Consider the following 25,235-nt stretch of genomic DNA (forward strand, 5'->3'; position numbering starts at 1 on the left):
TGTGGCAACTAACAAAAACATGTGAACAATTAAGTCTTTTTCTAAGATGTCGTATTTGGAGCTCTGAAACTTTAAAAAGTGATCTTTTTTGTGTTTATCTCATATTATTTGCAGGAGAATTCTTTTTATCTCTGTTATATGAGAGTATTAATAAAGCTAAAACATATTAGGTACAGTACGTGCCAGACATTGTTCTATGTGACTTAAATTCAGTATGTCATTGAAACCTCCCAACAACTCTATGTGATTATTGTTGTCATTAGGTGCCATCCAGTTACTTCTGACTGGTAGTGACCCTATGTATAACAGAAAGAAACACTGCCCAGTCCTGTCCATCCTCATGATTGTTGTTATGCTTGAACCCTTTGTTGCAGACACTGTGTCAATCCATCTCTGCGAGGGTCTTCCTCTTTTTCACTCACCCTCTATTTTACCAAACGTGATGTTCTTCTCCAGGGACTGATCCCTCCTGACAACATTTCCAAAGTGTGTGAGATGTAGTCTCGCCATCGTTGCTTCTAAGGAGCATCCTGGTTGTACTTCTTCCAAGATAGATTTGTTTGGGTTCTTTGGCAGTCCATTGTATGTTCAATATTCTTTGCCAACACCATATTTCAAAGGTGTCAGTTCTTCTTCAGGCTTCCTTAGTCATTTTCTAGCTTTCACATGCATATGAGGCTATTGAAAACACCATGGCTTGGGTCAGGCACACCTTAGTCTTCAAGGTGACATCTTTGCTTTTCAACGCTTTAAAGAGGTCTTTTGCTGCAGATTTGGCCAATGCAATGTGTCTTTTGATTTCTTGACTGCTGCTTCCATGGGTGTTGATTGTGGATTCCAGTAAAATGAAATCCTTGACAACTTCAATCTTTTCTCCATTTATCATGATGTTGCTTATTGGTTCAGTTGTGAGGATTTTTGTTTTCTTTATGTTGAGGTGTAATGCATACTGAAGGCTGTGGTCTTTGATCTTCATCAGTAAGTGCTTCAAGTCCTCTTCACTTTTAGTAAGCGTGTTGTGTCATCTGCATAATGCAGGTTGCCTTCCTCCAATCCTGATGTTACGTTCTTTATATATTCCAGCTTCTCGGATTATTTGCTCAGCATACAGATTGAATAAAAAAAAAAAAAAAACACTATAGGTTTGGTAAAAGATACAACCCTGATGTCCCCTTGTTCTGTTCAAATGACTGCCTCTTGATCCTTGTACACATTCCTCATGAGCACAATTAAGTGTTCTGAAATTCCCATTCTCTGCATTGTTATCCATTATTTGAAGAAGACCAATGACTCCTTCATTGTAAATACCTTCTTTCACCAACATAAATAGCAACTATATACATGGACCTCACTAGGTGGAATAAACAGGAATCAAATCGACTACATCTGTGGAAAGAGATGATCGAAAAGCTCAATATCAGTCAGAACAAGGCCAGGGGCCGACTGTGAATCAGACCATCAATTACTCACATGCAAGTTCAAGCTGAAACTGAAGAAAATTAGAAGAAGTCCACAAGAGCCAAAATAGGACCTTGAGTATATCCCTCCTGAATTTAGAGACCATCTCAAGAATAGATTTGATACATTAAACACTAGTGACCGAAGACCAGACAAATTATGGAATGACATCAAGGACATCATACGTGAAGAAAGCAAGAGGCCATTAAAAAGACAGGTGAGAAAGAAAAGACCTAAATGGATGTCAGAAGAGACTCTGAAACTTGCTCTTGAACGTCAGGTAGCTAAAGCAAAAGGAAAAAATGATGAAGTAAAAGAGCTGAACAGAATATTTCCAAGTCCCGCTTGAGAAGACAAAGTATTATAATGACATGTGCAAAGACCTGGAGATAGAAGACCAAAAGGGAAGAACACCCTCAGTATTTCTCAAGCTGAAAGCACTGAAGAAAAAATTCAAGCCTTGAGTTGCAATAGTGAAGGGTTCTATGAGCAAGATATTAAACGACACAGGAAGCATCAAAAGAAGGTTGAAGGAATACACAGAGTCACTATACCAAAGAGAGTTGGTCAGCGTTCAGCCGTTTCAGGAGGTAACATATGATCAGGAACTGATGGTACTGAAGGAAGAGGTCCAAGCTGCACCGAAGGCATTGGTGAAATGCAAGGCTTTGGGAATTGATGGAATACCAAATGAGAGGTTTCAACAAACAGATACAGTGCTGGAAGTGCTCACTTGTCTATGCCAAGAAATTTGGAAGATAGCTACCTGGCCAGCTGACTGGAAGAGATCCCATATTTATTCCCGTTCCCAAGAAAGGTGATCCAACCAAATGCGGAAATTATCGAACAATATCATTAATGTCGCATGCAAGCAAAATTTTGCTGAAGATCATTCAAAAGTGGCTACAGCGGTGTATTGACAGGGAACTGCCAGGAATTCAAGCCGGATTTAGAAGAGGACATGGAACAAGGGATACCTTTGCTCTTAATCATTATAATACAGTGTAAATACTTTATTAGTTTACAGGGGCAACTCAGCATTCATAGCAAACTTGCTTTTGAGCTATAATGATATAATGAAAAAAAAAATGAGAGAGTGCAAATTACAAAATCTTTTAGGTAAATAAGTTTGCTTACTTTATTCTTCAGGCCTATAGCCCACAGCAGGAAGCCTTTTTAATCAGGTTTCTTTATGTTCATCCACTGTCTATGAACATGAAAACAAATTCAGCAGGCATTTAGCAGTCCCAAGTTGTTTTTCTTTGGTATGAGATATGAAGTTGTATTTTGCCATAGAGGAGGAGAAAATGGTAAAAAAAAAAAAAGGGGGGGGGGCAAATTATTAAGCTGTGAATTCTTTTTGAGTCAATTCTCCAGCAAATTCATATTTCTTAGAGTTTTGAGATACAAAGCAAAATATTAAGCATCAAGCAACTGCCAGTCATAAGAGAAAGAAATCTACAGGATAAAAGTTATATATAAAAGCCAGATCAATGGTCCAAGAATATGTAAGGATCAAGTATGAGCTTTAAAATCAGACAACTGAGTTTGAATCTTGGCTCTCTGTGACTTACTAGCTTTTTGACCTGAAGGATGTTGCTCACCATTTTTAAGCTTGGAAAACAGTTCATGGCTTCTGTGCCGTGACCCTTGCTAGACACTGTACATTTTACCTCATTCTATTTTTCGCAGTGAAATTACTGCATCAGAGTTCCTCAAAGTTTTTTTGAACTCTGGATCAACCTTGCCAAATACTATATAAAAGCAGTTGTGTAATGCAGCGTTACCTTTTTTTTTTAATTAGGAAATCAGATTTTGTTTTATCTATTACGTATTTTTTTTTTTATTACGTATGTTTGTGGTATTGACTTGGATCTAAGAAGACAAGTGGTCTAAACCAGCACTTCTTATCACATCTTGTATAAGATCTCATGCATAGGAAGCACTGAATAAATATTGTTTGTATATATGAGTGAATGTATGGAAGAACAAAATTACAAGTCCTTATGGTACAACGATACTCAAACATAAAATTATACTTCATTAAGGGTTGCTTTCCTTTACCTGATAATGCTTATGCAAGTCAAAGGAAAATTTAATCTTTGAAACTTGTATTAACATTCATCTCACCAAATTAAAAAAAAAAAAAGCTATGTTTATTCCTAGCGCTCTGCTCCTCTCTTTCTGTGTTTGATATCTGAATTCGCTTTGTTAGATGCATGAGTTCACATGTAGCCCTTTATAAGTATTTCCCTCATTTACCTTACCTGAATTCGATCAATTGACTGTATTTACTACTAGTCTTGTTTTCCATCTGCCTATAGGAAAGCTCTTCTTGGTCAAACCACACTCACTCATAACTGAATATTCTAATTTGAACTCAAAATGTCCCTTTCGAGCCTCCTTGCCGAGTATTCTTTTTCTGGCTGTTATGTTTTCAAATAAGAAATCCTAGGGTATATTCGACTCTTTCTGTCCCTTCACTCGAATCCACAAGTTTTGGTATTTATTCTTTTGATATCTTTTTCATTCATCAACCTTGAGTCACAAATTTCAACACATGCTTATTATCCCAGATGGCTTTTCATTCATTTTCTCTCAGTCTTGCAGACAGTTGTCCTACTTCTGAATATACTTTTCTTAATAATTTATCCATCAGGAAACTGAAGGTTCTTTTTGTAAATATCGTTAATTTTTTATTCTGATTAGAAAAGAACATGATTTTATTTCAGGAAACAGAAAATAAGGCAATAAAATCATATATAATTTTACCATTTAGAGATAACTATTGCTAACATTTTGTTACGTATATGATTAACGTATACTTTTGAAAAACGAAACTGTGACTATATTGCATATAAAGTGAGCATATCTAGCTTTCATTGAACATTTTATAAAAATTTCCCATGTGCGATCATTAAATATGCTTTAAGAATTCTTGAGGGTCTGAAGAGCATAGAATTTAAGAGTGAAACAGAGCAAAGGTTGAATCTCTTCAGTGGCGTTTTTAGCTGTGTGATCTTTGTGCAAGTTACTGAATATTTCTGAGCTTCAGCTTTGTCTGCTCTAAAATGGAGATCTTAAGAGTTATGATGATTTAATGACATAATGTATGCAGTATATTCTCTGCACATAGCAAGACATACATGTTATCAAATTTTCAGGTTTCTAATGGCTAGATACTACTTCTGCCTATGAATGCACCATGCTTTATCAGACCGCACCTCTACTTAGACTTATTGTTGCTTACCAATTCAACCTGAACCCTTCTTCCTGGCTTTCTGTGTTCCTTCTAAACTACCCTAAATAACCCCATTTTTCACAATTCAAATTCTCTTCTTCTGAGACCAGTTTCTCTACAGTTCCCTTCCCTGTGCATATTACATTTATCCCAACCTCAGTTCCATTCCTTGGGGCTGCCTCGTGTTGTTGGCTGTGTATCCAGATCATAGTCTTGGAGATTGTGAGATTTGCATGTAGGAAGTGTATAGAGGAGCGCTCTCTGAAATGATACCTACAAGGTTGTCCTCCATTTTGTGATTTTCCTATGTGTTTTAAATCATAATCTCTGCCTGTAGTTAAAGAGGATTAGGGTGGGATGTAATACCCTTGCTCAAATCACATACCTGATCCAATGTAAAGGGAATTTCCCTGGGGAGTGGCCTGCACCACTTTTTATCTTACAAGAGATAAAAGGAAAGGGAAGCAAGCAGAGAGTTGGGGACCTCATACCACCAAGAAAGCAGTGCCAGGAGCAGAGCACATCCTTTGGACCTGGGGTTCCGGTGCAGACAAGCTCCTGGTCCCAGGGAAGATTGATGACAAGAAGCTTTCTCTAGAGCTGACAGAGAAAGCCTTCCCCTAGGCTGATGCCCTAAATTTGGACTTCTAGACTACTAGACTCTGAGAGAATAAACTTCTGTTTGTTAAGCCACCCCTTTGTGATATTTCTGTTATAGCAGCACTAGATGACTAAGACACCCTGCGTTGACCAGTCACTGGATGTGGACTCTTTCTGGGTGAGGCAATTCTTGTAGAAGATCCCACCTGACACTGCAATCACCTGAGGAAATGCCTGGAAGCAGGCATCAGATGGCACACCATATCATCTGTTACTGCCTGCCTTATAACACTCTCCCTCTTCACTTGCACCTGAATGAACCTTTTCTCCAAGGTATATTCTAGTATATGTCCAGGCTGAAATATTGGGTGATAATATAAACATATTTCATTAAAAGGAGAAGTATTACAGGATCCAGTTGAAAGAGTTCCCAATAGCCAAAGCTGTACAGCTTGAGAAACAAAATAAAGTAGTATTGGATTATAGCCCAAAGTATTAAGTAAATATACATGAACCCATACATATATAAATAAATGATTTGAATATGTGAAATAAAATGTGGACTGTACATAGTGACTTCCTTCCAGAGAGTGTGATGAAGGGCAAGAGTGGGGAGAGTAACCTCATAGTGGAGAAACCTGACATGCTCTCTCAGCCAGGTGATCAAGGTCAAAATCAACAGTGATAAGACATGTTGGTAGCATATACCCTTTATATGAAATGGCATTTACCTCTGTGGTCTTCCTCCCAAAAACTTATAACCCCAGTCAAATCATGAGAGAAATACTTAGACAAATGTCAATTAAAGGACATTCTACAAAATATGTGACCAGTATTTCTCAAAACTGTCAGGGCTGTCAAAAACAAGGAAACTGCCATATCCAAGTGGAGATCATGATGACTAAAAGTGGTGTGATAATCTTAGATGGGATTCTGGAAAAGAAGAACATTAGATAAAAATTAAGAAAATCTGAAAAAAATGTGTACTTTAGTTAATAACTGTTAACAAATGCGCCATACTAATATGAGATGTTAATAATAGTGGAAACTGGATGTGTGATATATTTGAACTTTCTGTACTATCTTCACAACTTTTCTGTAAATCAAACTATTCTAAAATCAAAAACTTACTTAAAAAATACTATTAAAATTACTGTTTTTATTCCATTAGTGTGATGAAATCAATACTAGCCTGATGTGCTATATCTTTTCCTTCTCAGTTTATGATCTTCACTACCCTGCTTCAGTGTTAACTGGCCTTTATGTTATAACAATAATATAAGGCAGCAGAGAGGTTAAGAGAGTAAGATAATTTGTATCATCTAAAATGAGGGAAACCCTCAATGAGGTGGATTGACACAATTGTCACAACAATGGCCATGGAAACCCTATGGGAGCAGTTCTGCTCTGTCCTATAGGAGTGCTATGAGTCAGAATTGGCTCTTCTGTGGTGGGTTTGGTTGATTTGATATATATGAGTTTGCCATGAGTTGGAGCAGACGTGACAGCAACTAACAACACCAGCAAAAGATTTTGCAACTGATGGTCATGCAAAAGCCCATATAAAAATTGCCCAGAAACCTGGTAGGAGATAGAAGGCCCATGGGAGGTCAGAAGTTGAAAAGGAGGGAACACATGGCTTGACAGCGTTTTTATTTTCATTCAGCTTGCTTGAGCTAAGGCTACAGTGCTAATCACATGTGAATAGATGTTTGGGTTGATACATTTTATTTCTTCTTGTAGTAGCAAAACATACCAACTCCTCCTGTTGCGTACACTCCACATCTTCAGTTAAAACCTGTGGCACAATGATAGAGGACTTTTATTTCTGTGACAATTGCCCTAGGGGTACATTTCCCCTTAGAAAGTGTCCAGTAATATTTGGTGTTATTAGCTGAGTTTCAAGGGGATGTCATTCGTATTTGTGCAACAAATGGCCTTTGGGTTATTTGAATTAAATGGCAGGTTCACCCAATTAAGATTTCTCACTGTTGGGAGCCTCTTTTCCTTTTCTTTCCCTTTTAGGTTCGGCATGTCTTTGAAATCCAGTTATATCAGAATTTGACTCCTCTGGTATTCTTTTTCTTTGGAAGCCAAAACAAAACTCTTTAGAACATTGCATTCCCAAAAGAAAGCTGTAAGACTTAAGAGTGTGATCACAGCTACCTTTCTAGGATCCCAATCCGAATCTGGTGTTAAACACAAGAAGCACAGTTTTTACTTCTGCAGTTCCTTAGGAAGAGTAATAACAGTACTGCACATTTGGTATTTCATTATATGTGTTTTTTCTTGGCTCCCAGAGCAACCTGGAGAGATAAGCAGAACAAATACTCTCATCCCCGTTTGATGAGTAAGGCTCTGTCATTTACCCACAAGAAAGGAAATGACTCCTCAAAGTCAACAACTGATAAATAAATGAGTTGGAGCTAGAACTAAGTTCAGTGTATCTGTGTATTACAGTGCCTTTAGGATTTTCTTTTACTCCCTTACCTGTAAGCTATGAAAAAATGTGAGAAGGAAAGGAAAGAAGGGAGTAATCAGATTATTTGAAAAAGAAGAGAATAATAAAATTATTTGAAAACTCATTTAAAAGTGTGGCTAGCATAATGCTGTTGACATCTGGGGGAAAAAAGATACTTATTTCTAAGTCACAGTGAAATATTTGAACCACATATGATTCTTGGGTTTTATTCAAATTAAAATCTTGGTTGCTATACCAAAGTGTGTAGCCTTTGAAGAATGGATGCCTCAAACCAGGGAGACTAGTGAGAGATTTAATCATTTCTGCAAGAATTGATGGGATGGAGGAAGGTGTGGGTGGAAGGCTCAAAATAATGGTGGCTGCAGGAATTGAGTTGGAAGAGTGAGCTAAGGAACATTACGAGCCTAGAAGAGATAGAATTTGGTGGGTTATTAAACAGGAAGAGGAGAGAGAAAAAGATAACGGTGCTCCCTAATTACATAATGTAAAATTGGACCCCCTCTGCTCTGAATAATCCTAGTAGTTTAGACAATGCATACAAACATCGCAATATTCATATAACTGGCCCCACACTTAAGACGAAAAGGAAGAGATGATTTCCGTAAAATGAAAGAAATATGACTCTTTCATCTAGGACAACAAAGCTTCTACTATGTGTCTGCTCCAATACATAGACTTCCCGATTGAAACGGAGCCTAGTTTCCCAGTGACCAGTTGTAACCACTGCTATCGGGCGTGTAGATGGAAAGGAAAATAGTTGTTTTCTGTAGTAGTTGTCTTAAAATGGAGTTTTTGATATGTAAACACTAAAAGGATATGAGCAAGAAAAACATGGAAGTGGTTAAGATGCCTATTAATAAATTTTCAAGTTACCTCTCCATGTTGAGGCACTATGTATGGGCTGGATTTCATTGGGTTTGTTTTCTCTTTTAGAATTCCAATCCTTGTTTCTTGGCATTGGAATTCAAAGATAAACTGCTGCAGGAATATATTGTTTTGAAATCATATATTTGAGAATTGTTGTTACTAAGCCAGTAAATCTATGTTCTTTGGAAATTTGAAGAAAACTTGAAGAAAAATATATCTTGTTGAATTGTTAATTGTACTCTTTAGTAAGAATGTCTCTGACTGCTCATGTTACACTGCTCATGTTTAGAGAAAAGCACAAGAAAGATTGTTGAGAATACAATTGATTGGTTTGAATGGTGAACAAAATAGGGAAAAGAAAACCCTCTCCTCTTTTATAAGGGGGTATTGTGCTGCTTACTTGAGAAAATTTGTCCTGTTATAAATCAGAGAAGTCCAAATGAGCAAAACCATGAGGTTAAGGAATGAAAAAATAAAAATAAACATTGCTTTTAAAATTATATGACATTTGGTCATTAAATTAGATGTTACTGCTCAAGGAACCATTTGTTCTTTACTGCAAAACAAGAGGAACTAGACATGTTTCTGTAAATAAATCCTCCTTCCCCCTTTGTTTCCTTCAGGGGTCATGGTACATTGAAAAAGCAGTTTATCAGGAGAAATCTAGGGAAACTGGAATCAAGACATTGAGGCCAGACAGAGCAAAAAAGATAGAGGTAGGTACGCTTTTGTTCCACTGATCCTGGTATTGAGAGTGTCTTTGAAGTTGTCTTTGTTGCTATAAAATCAGAGCACAGCAAATGTATAGTGGGAGGCCTTCATTTTAGAAAACAAATCAATATAGTCACATCAACACTTGATAGAATCTATTATTAATGGCAGATTAATCACAAATAATATGTACTGAGAGCTTGAGAAACACATAGCCATCCATTTGCCAGGGACCATGATTAGTAGAGAGACTGAGTTTGGATTGATATTTCCATTGGCAGTTAAGCTTATTTAAATTGTTCTCAGTAGAGGCAGCTAGCCACCAAAGTAGTATTTTAAACATATAGCCTTTAAAAAAGAAGAGAAACTCAGAGTATTACCTATCAGGTCTTAAAGCTACTACTCTCGTCAGAGACCATAGTAATAGATTGATAATCAGTACATACAAATAAATATTCTCGATGAAACTAATTGGTGGAAATAAACTTCAAATTAACACTCTTTTGAGAAACAGTTTCTTTGTGCTGGTGTTATGTGTGTATGTGTGTATTACCCTCAAAGGACACACAATTTGTGTAGGTGAATATTAATACTTTATGTTCATATCTGTATAGACTCATATTCACCTTCACAAATTGTATGTCCTTTGAAAACTGAGGCCACATCTGTGTTGCAGTCTTATTAATATTTCACAAAATTTATGTTAGGTTGGAAGAATTTGCATTTGTGCCACCCCAAACCCATAGTGCCACCCTTTCCTACCAGGAGTGACAGCCATGTTCCCCTGTTGTGGTTTAGATGGTAGATCAAGAGAACACGGAGTAAGCCTTGGCCTGTGTGAAAACTCTACCACTCTCCTCTCACTCTCCCATTCTCATGAGAACAAAGCTCCAAGCGAACAGGGAAGAGTAAAAGGGTTTACATTTGGTTTAGGATCATTGCCTGGTTTTCTCAAAACCAGCCCAATTTTCCTATTAACCCATTGTGATTTCATTTAGACATTGGCCCTGAGTTCATATCTATCTCTCATCAGAGCATTTTTACGTAATGTCAGACTTTAAATTTATGTCCACAGAAAATTACATGTCTTAATTGAGATCTACCTTTTATTATGAAGTAATTTCACACAAATGATTTTATCAAAAGCTTTTATATTTCTACATAAACAACTAACATCTCCACACTGTGAAAGAATAGAAGTACAGTTGTAAATATTATTATTATTTTTTATTTAAGGAAAATTATAACTAATATATAATACCTAATTTATTGTGCCTTCCTTGTAGGCTGGTAGGGCCTTGGTGGCTCAGTGGTTAAGATTTTGGATGCTAACCAAAAGGTCATCAGTTCGAATCCACCAGCCACTCCTTGAAAATCCTGTGGGGCAGTTCTACTCTCTCCTATGGGGTTTCCATTGGTCGGAATCGACTCAACAGCAATGGGTTTTTTTGTGGGCTGAGTGTACGATGATTTATAAACATGATCTCATTTAATCTTCATGATAACTCCGTGAGTAAGGTAAAGAAAGCATGATTATTTCCTGTGGTGATTTTTCCATAACAACAAAAAATGGAAAACATGATAGAAAAAAAAATCCATTCATAATAGCAATGAAATATCATATTTTTTTTACCAATAAACAGTACAATGAACAATGAATGAAGAAAAAATTGTAATTTAGGTAATTTTTTTTTTTTTTTATCCCAGTTGATAATCAGACTGTATTACAACAAATAATCCATTCTAAAACTAACAGAACAGTGATTTTCTGTTCCAGGCCCTAACAGCATAATTACTGGACTCCCAGTCCCAAATATCTCATGGGAAAGAGTAACCAGCGGGCTCATGAACTTCCCAATCTTTCTGTTCACTTCTAGTCCTTCTCTGTGTCCCTGGTCAATGCATTGATTTCTGGCCACTGCTCTTCCACCTGAGGTTACTCACTGTGCTTTGCATCTTTCTGTTAGTAGTCCTAGAGCTGAAATGGACCCTCTCTGTGTATTACTCTGTTGTTTACAGGCCCAAGGACCCCAGTGTTCTGCATTTAACCACCCTTCCCCTTCTTTCTCACCGTGAGCATGGTCCCTGGATCAAGTTTCTTACTTCAGTTCTTTTTAGCTACCAATACTAGAGAGTTTCTTCTCGCTCTGACAGAAGGACTGGAACTGCTAATAGGTGGCTTTTCTCCAGCATCTTAGGGGTCTTTGTCCTGGAGGTTGGCCAACAGCCATCAACAATGTCCTGTCTGCAAGGACCCTTAGGTGCTCATGGAATTATGTCCCTGGCATGCCTGGATATGTCTGAATTTAAAACAAAACACAGCTTAGACCTTAGCTCTAGTATCCCTGCTAAGCAAAGCAAGGATTTTAAAACATGTATCTTTATTTGTTCAAGGATATGCATACTTAGGAATATGTTTAATGTGGTGTGTGTGTGTTTGTGTGTATATATATATATATATAAATATATACAAAAAAGAGAAATGTTTGAAATGTTTTTTTCTTGAGGGTAATAAAAGCACAAGAAAGTCTTAGCTATTTTTGTTATAAAACAAGCAAAACAAAATCAAACAAGCACAATCCTTAAGATAAATAAATCTTGTTAATTTTCTTGCTAGCAAGACTGTCACTTTTGACAATTGTTAAAAAGCTGATTGTAAGTAGTGAGTTATAGAGGACAAAATAACAAAAAACAAAACAAAAACAACAACCACAAAAAAGCCAGTAATCAAAAGAGGGGAACAGACACCCTTGTGAAGGAGCCAGATCCAAGGGAATATGGCAGAAAGAATGGAGGTAGTCAATGACAGCTTAGCACTAATTATTAACGATCAAAATAATTGTCACTTAATGTTTGTAGTGTTCGCAAAGCTCGTTTTCTCATTCCTTCATCCAATAAGTATTTACTGAGCATGTACCCCATTTATCCTGTGCCAGGGGCTCTTGTGAGCATGTGGGGATTCAGAGTTCAAGACACAGCAATTCCCCAGTGTTTGTGAGCCACCAGACTGGAAATGCTGATGTGGAGAAAAATTGAGTAGACTCAAAAGAGCATCAGCGCAGGAGAGGCTGGCAGTTTACCTTAGGGATGAGGTACTAACTTTCCTCAATTATATGAGAAATAGGATGTACAAAAGGAAATCAATCTATTCTGTGTGATTGAGTAGACAAAACTAGACTTAGTGGTCGTGAATTAGAGGATGACACGTTTTTGCCTAATCAAAGGAAGGGCTGCCTGAAATTGTAATGAGCTACCTCTGGTAATAGACGGTTCCAGAAGGTTGACACCACTAGGAAGGGATGTGGTCTGAGGGATTCAGTCATGGTGTGGTGGGGGTGGGACAGGGGTGGAGGATAGGTGACTAACTCATGTCCCAGGTCAAAAGTTCCAAGACCTGTTATTGAAATCATTGGTATGGGAGGGGCTTCCCCCGAAGTCAATACAGTGACGGACTACGAGGCTGCTTTGGAGTCAACCCATCAACTTTGCCACTTAACTCGTAGATCTTGACCAAATCTTTCCTATAAACCTTAGTTTCTACGTCAGAGAATTGGGGATAGACTGGCAGGACTGTGGTAAGAATTAAACTAATATGTGCAAATGAACTAATTAAAAATGTTTGGCATATAGTAGGCCTTTGATAAATTGTATTATAATTATAGGAAACTAGAATCTCAATTTGGGAAATATTTGGACTGCCTTAAGCAATTCGGAATGTTAAAATGGTATCCATTAATGTAGAAAGTCCCTCTCTTCCTACCGTGGAATTGTAAAAACAAAATCAGGGATTTCTTCCTAAAGTACTCTGGAAAACCCATCAGGCCAATTGTTCCATTTTGTTTGTATATGCTTATTATTCATCTGTTCTTACCCAATAAACAAGGTAAGCACATACTTACTTGGGCTTACTTACTAGTCTGTAGTGGACAGTTTCCCACGTTTTGGTGAAATCCAGGTGAAATTGTTTACTGTTGTTGTTACGTGCTGTTGAGTCAGTTTCAACTCACAGCGACCCTATGCACAACAGAACGAAACACTGCCAGGTCCTGCGCCATCCTTACAATCGTTGTTATGCTTGAGCTCATTGTTGCAGCCACTGTGTCAACCCACCTCATTGAGGGTCTTCCTCTTTTCTGCTGACCCTGTACTTTGCCAAGCATGATGTCCTTCTCCAGGGACTGATCCCTCCAGACAACAAGTCCAAACTATGTAAGACGCAGTCTCGCCATCCTTGCTTCTAAGGAGCATTCTGGTTGTACTTCTTCCAAGACAGATTCGTTCGTTCTTTTGGCAGTCTGTGGTATATTCAATGTTCTTCGCCAACACCACAATTCAAAGGCATCAGTTCTTCTTTGGTCTACCTTATTCATTGTATAGCTTTCACATGCATATGATGCGATTGAAAATACCATGGCTTGGGTCAGGTGCACCTTAGTCTTCAAGATGACATCTTTGCTTTTCCACACTTTAAAGAGGACCTATGCAGCAGATTTATCCAATACAATGGATCGTTTGATTTCTTGACTGCTGCTTCCATGGGTGTTGATTGTGGATTCCAGTAAAATGAAATCCTTGACAATTTCAATCTTTTCTCTGTTTATCATGATGTTGCTTATTGGTCCAGTTGTGAGGATTTTTGTTTTCTTTATGTTGAGGTGCAATCCATACTGAAGGCTGTAGTCTCTGATCTTCATGAGTAAGTGCTTCAAGGCCTCTACACTTTCAGCAAGCAAGGTTGTGTCATCTGCATAACGCAGGTTGTTAATGAGTCTTCCTCCAATCCTGATGCCCCGTTCTTCTTCATATAGTCAGTCTAGCTTCTTGGATTATTTGCTCAGCATACAGATTGAATAGGTATGGTGAAAGGATACAACCCTGACACACACCTTTCCTGACTTTCAACCAATCAGTATTTCCTTGTTCTGTCCGAACAACTGCCTCTTGATCTATGTAAAGGTTGCTCATGAGCACAATTAAGTGTTCTGGAATTCCCATTCTTCGCAGTGTTATCCATAATTTGTTATGATCCACATATTCAAATGCCTTTGTATAGTCAATAAAACACAGGTAAACATCCTTCTGGTATTCTCTGCTTTCAGCCAGGATCCATCTGACATCAGCAGTGATATCCCTGGTTCCACGCCCTCTTCTGAAACCAGCCTGAAGTTTTGGCAGTTCCCTGTCAATATACTGCTGCAGCCGTTTTTGAATGACCTTTAGCAAAATTTTGCTTGCGTGTGATATTAATGATATTGTTCTATAATTTCCACATTCAGTTGGATCAACTTTCTTGGCATAAATATGAATCTCTTCCAGTCAGTTGGCCAAGAAGCTGTCTTCCCTATTTCTTGGCATAGACGAGTGAGCACCTCCAGCGCTGCATCCGTTTGTTGAAACATCTCAATTGATATTCTGTCAATTCCTGGAGCCCTGTTTTTTGCCAATGCCTTCAGAGCAGCTTGGACTTCTTCCTTTAGTACCATCGGTTCCTGATCATATCCTGCCTCTTGAAATGGTTGGACATCAACTAATTCTTTTTGGTATAACGCTTCTGTGTATTCCTTCTATCTTCTTTTGATGCTTCCTGCGTCGTTTAATATTTTCCCCACAGAATCCTTCACTATTGCAATTCGAGGCTTGAATTTTTTCTTCAGTTCTTTCAGCTTGAGAAACACTGAGCATGTTCTTTCCTTTTGGCTTTCTATCTCCAGCTCTTTGCACATGTCGTTATAATACTTTGTCATCTCGAGCCGTCCTTTGAAATCTTCCCTTCTGTTCTTTTACTTCATCATTTCTTCCTTTTGCTTTGGCTGCACGACATTCATAAGCAAAATTCAGAGTCTCCTCTGACATCCATCTTGGTCTTTTCTTTCTTTCCTGTCTTTTCAGTGACCTCTTGCTTTCTTCATGGTTGATGTCCTCGATGTCATTCCACAACTCATCTGTTCTTCGGTCACTAGTGTTCAATGCGTCAAATCTACTCTAGAGATGGTCTCTAAATTCAGGTGGGATATATTCAAGGTCATATTTAGCCTCTTGTGGACTTGCTCTGATTTTCTTCAGTTTCAGCTTGAACCTGCATATGAGCAATTGATGATCTGCTCCACAGACGGCCCCTGGCCTTGTTCTGGGTGATGATATTGAGCTTTTCCATTGTCTCTTTCAACAGATGTAGTCAATTTGATTCCTGTGTGTTCCATCTTGTGAAGTCCATGTGTATAGTCGCCGTTTATGTTGGTGAAAAAAGGTATTTGCAATGAAGAAGTTGTTGGCCTTGCAAAATTCTATCATTCGATCTCTGGCATTGTTTCTATCACCAAGGCCATATTTTCCAACTACTGATCCTTCTGCTTTGTTTCCAACTTTCACATTCCAATCACAAGTAATTATCAATGGATTCTGATTGCATGTTTGATCAATTTCAGTCTATAGCAGCTGATAAAAGTCCTCTATTCATCTTTGGCCTTAGTGGTTGGTGTGTAAATTTGAATAGTAGTCATATTAACTGGCCTTCCTTATAGGCATATGGATATTATCCTATCACCAACAGCGTTGTACTTCAGGATAGGTCTTGAAATGTTCTTTTTGACGATGAATGCAATACCATTCCTCTTCAAGTTGTCCGATTCAGAATGGCCAGTACTAGTCCATTTCAGCTCACTAATGCCTAGATATCAATGTTAATGCATTCTACTCCATTTTTGATGATTTCCGATTTTCCTAGATTCATACTTCGTACATTCCAGTTTCCAATTATTAATGGATGTTTGCGGCTGTTTCTTCTCATTTTGAGTCATGCCACATCAATGAATGAAGGTCCGGAAGGCTTTACTCTGCATCATTAAGGTTGACTCTACTTTGAGGAGGCAGCTCTTCCCCAGCCTTCTTTTGAGTGCCTTCCAACCCAGGGGACTCATCTTTCAGCACTATATCAGACAATGTTCCACTGCTATTCATAAGGTGTCTGTCAATTTGTCATATCGTGGGAGCTTGTGTTTTGCTGTTATGCTGGAAGCTGTGCCACCGGTATTCAGATACCAGCAGGATCACCCATGGAGGACAGGTTTCAGCTGAGCTTCCAAACTAAAACAGACTAGGAAGAAAGACTTGGAAGTCTACTGAAAAGTATTAGCCAGTGAAAATCTTATGAATAGCAGCGGAACATTGTCTAATTGTTCACTACAGATTAGTAAATAAGCCCAAGTAAGCATGTTCTTACCTTGTTTACTAGGTAATCTGCCCCTCTCAGGGATTATAAAATTGAAAAGAGGCTTTGATTGTACAGAAGGGTGCTGTGGGGTTGGGAGACAGACAGATGCCAGCCATACCTAGAAGCAGAATCTTTGATGTTGTGTAAAAATGTGAAATTGTTCGCTATAGATTAGTAAGTAAGCAGAAGTAAGCCTGTGCTTACCTTGCTTATTGGGTAATCTGACACTGGCTAAGAGACCCACGTAGTCAGCCTCAGTTAGCTGTATCGGAAGAATCTTGGACAATGTCTTCTGACCTGTTCCAAGAGAACCTGCTCATACATGTTGGATGAGTTTAAAGTTGCTGGGGCATTGGTTGTAGCTAAGTACCTGTGTTGCAATCAGTTCCTGTTTTTTAGTCATTTTGTTTGTATCAACCACTGAATGATTTGAATTTTCCATTAAGAAGGCCATATGGACTCAGGTCGTTGTGCTACAGTCAGGACATGCCACTGTGAGCTAAATAAAGTTCATTAGTGATTGCCTATAATGACTTCAGCTCAACAGTCTATGGTTGATTCTGAGGTAAGTTTATCAGCTACAGTAAATGAGCCGTCTCAGTATGCTGCAGTCACTGTTCTAGGCCTATCTTTGATTAGCTCCATCTTCTCTTTTTTTGGTTGTCTTGACAGCCTCTTTTTTAGTATTATGATTTATATATTGAGACATTTATGCAGAGAAGAACAAATAATGAAACCAGCCCCTGCCACCTAGAGTTGATACTTATCATTTTGTAATATTTGCTTGAAGTGTTTCTTTTTAAAGAAATAAAATGCTGTCATTCAAGTCTCTTGTCAGAAAAAAAAAAAAATTTTTTTTTTTTTTGTCAGAAGCACCTATGAATTAGTGTATATTGTTCTGATCCATTTTATACTTTCATCCATGTGTTTGTGGAATCATTGTTGATATTTAGTCTTGGTTTATGTTTTTAAAATTTAGAAAAATAATATCACACTGCTTTTTACAGCACTATGTTTTTGAGATTTATGTAGTTATTTATAGTTCTAGCTCTTGTCCTCCCTTGTGAAATTTGTGTTTCACCTGATAAGGCATTTGCTATCTCATATCTAGTGGCCTTCCTTACTCCTAAATTGGATCCGTGGATGACAGGATGTTATTGCTGGAGGATTTAGGAGAAAACATGCCATTCTAATTTATGTCTTTGTATATTGCCCACATTGGGACCTTTTGAAAATGACAAAAGCTAAGCCAGATGGGAGGTCAGGAAAACATGAATAAACTAGGACTTTCCCAGAATGGTGGATCAGTCTGCATATAAGGAAAACAAGGCCTCAAGAGGTGAAGCGACTTCCTGGGTCACATAGCTCGTTACTGGCAGTCCTGGAAATCCCCAGCCCAAATCTCAAAATCAAACTATTGCACGGTATAAGATAAAGCTTCCCAGTCCATTTCTCTGTTCACCATGTTGCTTCTTAAGTTTAAAAGTGATGTAGGAAAGTAAGCTAATGGATTGTTAGGGCCACTTTATCAGAAGAATGGCTGGTATTCTGCTTTAGAATGGGTGGTTACGGGATGGATTTCATGTATCATTTTTTTTTTTTCTTTGTGATTTCTCCTTTACCTGCCTATCTAAACCTAACTACTGCCTCTTTTTACTGGATACAGCTCAGGTAGGGCAATGTGGCAAGGTAAATCAGGTTCTCCTGGTGATCAGAAGTCAGCTCTTTCCTACTTACTTGTCAGTTTAGCCTCGCCCTACAGTTGTCCTGATTTGTGGCTAGTGAATGAATGTGTCATGCCGTCTCTGCAATTTTTGGGTGTGTAGAGTTGTGCTGGAGACAGAATGTGACTCACCAGTTAAACCACAGCCTGAAAACCAGGGGTTGTCACTTCTAACTTTGGTCTGCAATTTCCTTTAACCCACCACATTTCAAATGTCTTCATAGTAAGGAGGTACTGCTATTGCAGGGGTATTAGAACAAACAATTCCTCATTGCATTTTCCTTCTAAACTTCTGAAGTTAATGCACTCCTAGGATTAAAAGGCTTGCAGTTAGTTTTTCAGTTTTATTCATTTCATATTTGTTTCTTTTCCTCCAAAACATTTTATGCATTTATAAAATAAATAAAATCAATATTCTTGAGTACTTGCTGGAAATAAAAACTTAATTGCTAAAATACTCTTTACAGTACAGTTAAAAGATGCATTGAAAGTGAAGAGATATCCTGTGTTAAGTATCAAGTTTTACCTAATTACATTTTAATAAAATTATGATAATTTAATCTTTAACAAATAAGCATCTGTAAAATATTAATTTACAGATGGTTGAGAAGGCAATATTGTTGATTAATTTAATGTTATTTTAGCCTATTTTCTTATATTGTAAATATCCTAGACATTGTAATTGTAGTCATAAAAAAAATCAAATTCCGTTGGGAGGGATGTGTAGTTGTTTACGATTGTTTTTTAAACAACTCTAAAAGATCAAGGAAATAACTTTTGAAAAGATGAAATCATTGTCCAGAAGCTGCACAGGAGTTGATTATTGTTATTTGTCTCAGAGGATGTCTTCAAATTACTCAAAGATGTCATGAATATTTTAAATGCAGAGTATTCAGTTCTTCACAGTGTTTCACAGTCCTTTATGTGTGGACATGGCTGCTGCTTGTGGTATTATAGGGCAGCGTGGCCACAAAAGGCAATGTGTCCCTCAAAGTCATTTCCAAACTGCGTCTGTATAAATGCTGTTGTTCGGCTTAGTTTGGTTAGCCATTATATTATTATTTGTAGTCCCTGGGTGGTGCTTATGGTTAAGTATTTGGCTACAAATGGAAAGGCTGGTGGTTTGAAACTACCCAGAGGTACCTAGGAAGAAAGGCCTGGTGATTTGCTTCTGAAATGTTGGATCCTTGAAAACTCTATGGAGCACAGTTCTACTCTGCAACATGTGGGGTCACCATGAGTCAGAATCAACTTGATGACAACTGGAAATATCGCCTAGGCCATGGCTCAGCTTTGTGAACCGAATGCTGGGAATGAACCACTTCACTTAAAGTTATGTACTGAATGTGTTAATTTTTTGTGATATGTCATTAGTATCTAAATGCATACCATAGCTTAATCACACCTTGTAAAGTATTTTCAATGGTACTTTACAAATCTCATATGGGATTTCATAGTCTTTGAAGTGCACAAATGACTTGGTGGAAAAAGTGCTGAATATTGGAAGTCAGATCTCTGTTTCACACTTTGCTTTGCCACTGTCTAACTGTGTGATTCCCAGTTAATCATTCAGAGATACAGCAGTGTAGTGGATCAAATCATTGCTTACTGGATTGAATTCCACTTGTGCCATTTACTAGCTGTGTGGTCTTGGGTAAATTACTTAACCTTTCTGTTTCAGTGTCTCATCTGTAAAATGGAAATGATAATAGTGCTTATCTCATAAGATTAAATCAGCTGATATTAGTAAAGCATTTATAATAGTGTCTATATATCTGATTGTTCAATACAATTTTGATGTATTTGGACTTCATTGAATTTTATGTCTTTAAGAGTATTTTCAGCTTGAAAATGGCATCATTTTAAGTCTTTGTTTCTTGACTTTGTTTTCAACACGTTTAGTTATTAAACTTAAATTAAACTTAGGCGGGTGAAAACATTGTTTGCATGCAGAGTGTTAAGGGGTTTAATCCAAAGTTGATGATTCATTTTCTAGTCATTTGTTTTTAATGAAGACACATTTGTAGAACTAAAAAATTGCTTTAAAAGCTAGTAAAAATATTTATATATCTCACAGTTGTTTGGACTGCAAAAGCCCGTATAACTGGGCTTGGAACTTGTTCCTGCATTGTGTAGATATTTTGTTTACCTTCTAAAGGCTTAGTTTCATTTATTTCATTTTTCAATTTCTATCTTTATAAATGTGCTACATTGGATGGCAAGCTGTTTGGAAAACTGAATCTGATGACTGCTTTTCACCTCTGTGTTGTCAGTGAAAATACCCCCCTGCTTATCAGGTTTCTTTAGTTCAGGTTGGTACATGACTTCTATCTTTCCAGGCTTATCACACACTCATAACTCTTAGTTAATTAAGCAGTCCACAGTCACTTTTAATTATTCTTGAAACCTATTGTATTGAAACATTTTGGTAGGTATAGAGCAGCCTAACCTTGTCAGAATAAGAATTGGTGGTGGAGGGATAGATTAGTTTGTTTATAAACAAGGCATGCACCCTAGAGTGAATGAAGGGCCATAGAAACTGGAACTAGTTTCAACTGATGGGAGAAAGTCCATCCAAACCCGTGGGTTCATTATCCAGAGAGAATGGTGATGGCAACAGAAGGCAGTCCTGGCAGGCAGACGATTGGAGTCTGGGAGCACCAGCAAGGTACAGCAGATGGTGTCCCAGCAGGTGGGCGGGCTGTGGTGACACAGAGTCTGGAAACAGGAGCAATCCAGGCAGATAAACAGAGAGGTCTGATCACTGATAGTGGGGCCCCTGGATGGGGGCTGGGGCTTTGGAAAACTGGCTAGATTAGGGCAAAGGCACAATTTTGGAGTGAATAGGGTACTATTTGGGTTGCTACAAGCTGGAATCAATGGCAACAGGTTTTTATTTTTGTGTCTGTGTGGTACAGTGGTTAAGCACTCGTTTGCAAATCGAAAGGTAAGTGGCTGTAATCCACCAGCTGCTCTGTGGGAGAAAGATGTGGTAGTCTGCTTCCATAAAGAGTACAGCCTATGGAGCAGTTCTACTCTGTCCTTTAGGGTTGCTATGAGTCAGAATCAACTCAATAGCAATGGGTTTGGTTTTTGGTTTAGGGTACTATCCAAGTCATTAAATCAGAGACCGTATGTGAGGCCACAGGTCAAAGGAGACTTGTGACAAATATCTTCAGTTTTGACTGTGGTATAGATTGGAGGGATACTGCCAGACGGGTCTTCATAGATGGTGACTTTGATATTCCTTAGTGTAGGCTCGTGCGACTGTCTTTTGAAGTTGAAAACTCACGTGTGTTAATTACTAAACTCTGCTTTACTTTGTTTCCAGTGAGGAAGATTAGAAGGCCACTCTAATCTTGCTATGCCTTTTTTTTTTTTTTTTTTGGTAAAGCTAGCAGTAACCTTTGGATCAGACTGTATTCCATGCAATTGAAAATGCTCACGTGGGGCCCAGGTTAAGGGAAGCATGTAATACGGAGATGTTGTTATTTCCTGCTCAATATGGATTTATCCTTAGAAAAGTTTATGCCTCTGAGAAGAGAGTATAAAATGAGAGGATTAGAAAGTAGCTGTTTCGGTTGAAGCTTGATTGAAATGGAGCAGGACGTGCTATGGAAGGTGTTGAAATTAATTTCCTTACTGTGGCATGGAGTGTTAACTGGCCCTTTCCCTGGCAACCAATATTTAGGGAATACCAGGCCCAGCTATGTTACTTGGGAATGTTCTTTATCAAATCAGGACCTCCACCTCCAAGGACTAAGAGAGAAAATTGGACACTGACTCGTTTGCCTGAGTCTTTGAATTTAATAGCCTTCTGATGTTCATCTTAGATCTTATGCCTACTGACAAATTTGTAATTAAAAAAAAAAAAAAAAACAAACCCTCAGATGGAAATTTAAGCATTCACATGCCTTATAATTTGAATTAAATCTTAGGTTGACATCCACTCTTTCTTTTATTTAAAATTTCTAGATTACTATGAAATTCCAAATCTTCGTCATTGCTTATTTATCTAAGTACTGTTTGCAGTAGAGGGAAATCTGTGATTCTTTCTAATAAGCTTTCATTTTAATGGTGACTGTTTTACTAGAGAAACTATATATTCATCTGTCAAATTACTGTCAATTTAAGTATATAAGAATAAAACTTTACTGTTGTGAAATCTAAGGAGCCCTGGTGCCACAGCACTTAAATGCTTGGCTGCCAGCAGAAAGGTTGACTGTTCAAATCCACCGAATGCTCAGTGGGAGAAAGATGTGGAGATGCGGCAGTCTGCCTCCATGAAGATTAAAAAAAACAGCCTTGGAAACCCTCTGGGGTAGTTCTAGTCCGTCCTGTAGGGTTGCTATGAGTCGGAGTCGACGGCAACGGATTTGGTTTGGTTTTGGTCACGAAATCTAGTTCTGAATTCTTACCTTCTGTGTGGCTTTGGGCATGCTATTTACCGTACCGGATTTAAGGTTCATGTCTCAGTTTACACCTTCTTTATAGATGTATTTCTGGTATACTCTTGGGAATGACAGTGGGCAACTAAGTTTTTCTTTTTTTTAAAGGAAATTTTTTAGCGGAAATCATTTTAATGTGACCCACTCTTATATGCTCTCATAATCTAAACGTAATTATATCAGTCAGAGTTCCACCAGGAAAATAGAACTAAGAGGTGTATTAAGAGATTTATTGTGAAGAAGTTGCTTCACTGCTTTTGAAATCTGGTTAGGTGAGTCTGAAATGCATACAGCAGGCTGCAGACGCTCAGGGAGAAGCTAACACAGTAATCCACAAGTGGAATTTCTTCTTCCTGAGGGAAGTATCAGTTCTGCTTTTAAGGCCTTTCAACTGGTGAGAGCAGGCTAACCCCCAGAGTCCAACTCATGGTGACCACATGTGTTACAGAGTAGAACTGCTCCATAGGGTTTTCTTAGCTGTAATCTTTACAGATTGCCAGGCCTTTCTTCCACACCACTAGTGGGTGGGTTATCACCCCCAACCTTTAAGTTAGTAATTGAGCACAAACTGTTTGTGCCACCCAGTGACACTATTATCAGGATAATCTCCTTTATTTAAAGTCAACTGACTGTAGATGTTAATCACATCTACAAAATTCATTTAGAACAACAACTAGATTTGTTTGATTGAACAACTAGGAACTTTTTTATAGTCTAGCCAATCTGACACATAAAACTGACCATCAGAGTCTGCCCCTTGCCAACTTGGCACACTTACACATCTCCTTAAGCCATATTTAACCTCCAAATAAAGACAATAACAAAGCCATAGTTTCACCTAACATGATAAAACTATCCTGAGTGAAACTGAAAACATGTCAACCCTTTCCCCAAAAGAGAATGCAAAGTCCTTGGGCTTTGTTCACTTGTCTCCTTGATATCCTAAAACTTAAATACTGTAATCCAAAGTTAAATGCTATTAATACATGTTATGTTAGATGGTATAACAGGAGCCCTGGTGGTGCAATGGTTAAGTGCTCCGCTGCTAACTGAAATGTTGACAGTTTGAACTCACCCAGTGGCTTCATGGGAGAAAGACCTGGCAATCCGCTTCCATAAAGATTACAGCCAAGAAAACCCTATGGGGGCAGTTATACTTCGTCACAGGGGGTTGCGAGTTGGAAACAATTTGGTGGCAAATAATAACAACATGTTAGATGACAAGGGGATAAGAGAGGAAAGAAAGATATTTTATGTATATGCATATATACATGTTGTTGTTAGGTGCCGTTGAGTCGGTTCAGACTCATAGCAACCCTGTGCACAACAGAACGAAACACTGCCCTGTCCTGCGCCATCCTCACAATTGTTGCTATGCTTGAACCCATTGTTTCAGGCACTGTGTCAATCCATCTCGTTGACAGTCTTCCTCTTTTTCACTGACCCTGGTTGTACTTCTTCCGAGACAGATTTATTCGTTCTTCGCCTCTTGATTCAGAGACATGAGGAGCCCAAAGTGGGCCGGGTAACCATTTTAACTTCTAGTTCAGAGAATTCATCATTGTATACCCTGGTGGAAGCATTCCTCCCTTTGGAATGAAGACCTCTAGACCAGCAGAGCATAAGGTCATGGGGATACCAAACCAAACCAAACCAAACCTATTGCCATTGAGTCAATTCTGACTCATAGCGACCCTATAGGACAGAGTAGTGCTGCCCCACAGGGCTTCCAAGGAGCGCCTGCTGGATTTGAACTGCCGACCTTTTGGTTAGCAGCTGTAGCACTTAACCACTACACCACCAGGGTTTCCAAGGTCATGGGATAGGAAATGAAAATTTTGCTAGTGGATCACTAGGCGTGATGGTGAGTGATGCCACTCTCATTTCTACCCCTTGATTCCTGGACCTGTGAATCTTGGCTATAGGAGAAACAGCATCTTATATTGGATGCTGATTTAGAGCACATACAGCTTCCTGGAGAACATTACTCCAGCACTGCAAGATACTGCCACCTAGCTGGTGTTGTAACTGAGTCTTTAAAAGGTCATTCCATTGTTCTAGCAAGCTAGCTGCTTCAGGATGATGGGAACATGGTAAGGCCCGTGAATTCCATGAACATTCACCTGGCCCATTGGCACACTTTATTTGATGTGGAATGAGTTCCTCGGTCAGGAACGATACTGTGTGGAATACCATGTCAGTGGATAAAACATTCTATGAGTTCACAGATGGTAGTTTTGGTAGAAGAATTGTGTGCAGGAAAGACATCCAGAGTAAATATATGTTCCAGTATGAACAAAATGCTTCTCCTTCCCTGGTGGAAGTTGTAGTTGTTGTTAGGTGCTATCGAGTTGGTTCTGACTCTTAGCGACCCTGTGTACAACAGAACAAAACACTGCCTGGTCCGGCTCCATCTTCACAGTCTTTGCTATTCTCGAGCCCATTTTTGCAGCCACCGTGTCAGTCTATATCACTGAGGGTCTTCCCGTCTTTCA

The 25,235-nt window shown here is 38.4% G+C and overlaps 1 protein-coding gene across 6 annotated transcripts in view; it reads left to right on the forward strand.

Annotated features, from left to right (window-relative positions):
- PKIB (cAMP-dependent protein kinase inhibitor beta) overlaps positions 1-25,235 on the forward strand; it is a 124,156-nt gene that overhangs the window by 18,038 nt on the left and 80,883 nt on the right. For 3 of the 6 annotated variants that reach the window (XM_049900158.1, XM_049900194.1, XM_049900202.1), the window contains exon 2: positions 9,272-9,364. The exons of 2 other annotated variants lie outside the window; for them this stretch is intronic. The gene's annotated coding sequence lies outside the window, so the exon portion shown is untranslated. Of the gene's footprint in view, positions 1-5,612; positions 5,633-9,271; positions 9,365-25,235 lie in introns of those variants that run through there. One more of the 6 variants, XM_049900166.1, reaches the window with a different exon arrangement.

Source organism: Elephas maximus, chromosome 1 (genome assembly GCF_024166365.1).
Source record: "Elephas maximus indicus isolate mEleMax1 chromosome 1, mEleMax1 primary haplotype, whole genome shotgun sequence".
In the NCBI taxonomy this organism is placed as follows: domain Eukaryota; kingdom Metazoa; phylum Chordata; class Mammalia; order Proboscidea; family Elephantidae; genus Elephas; species Elephas maximus.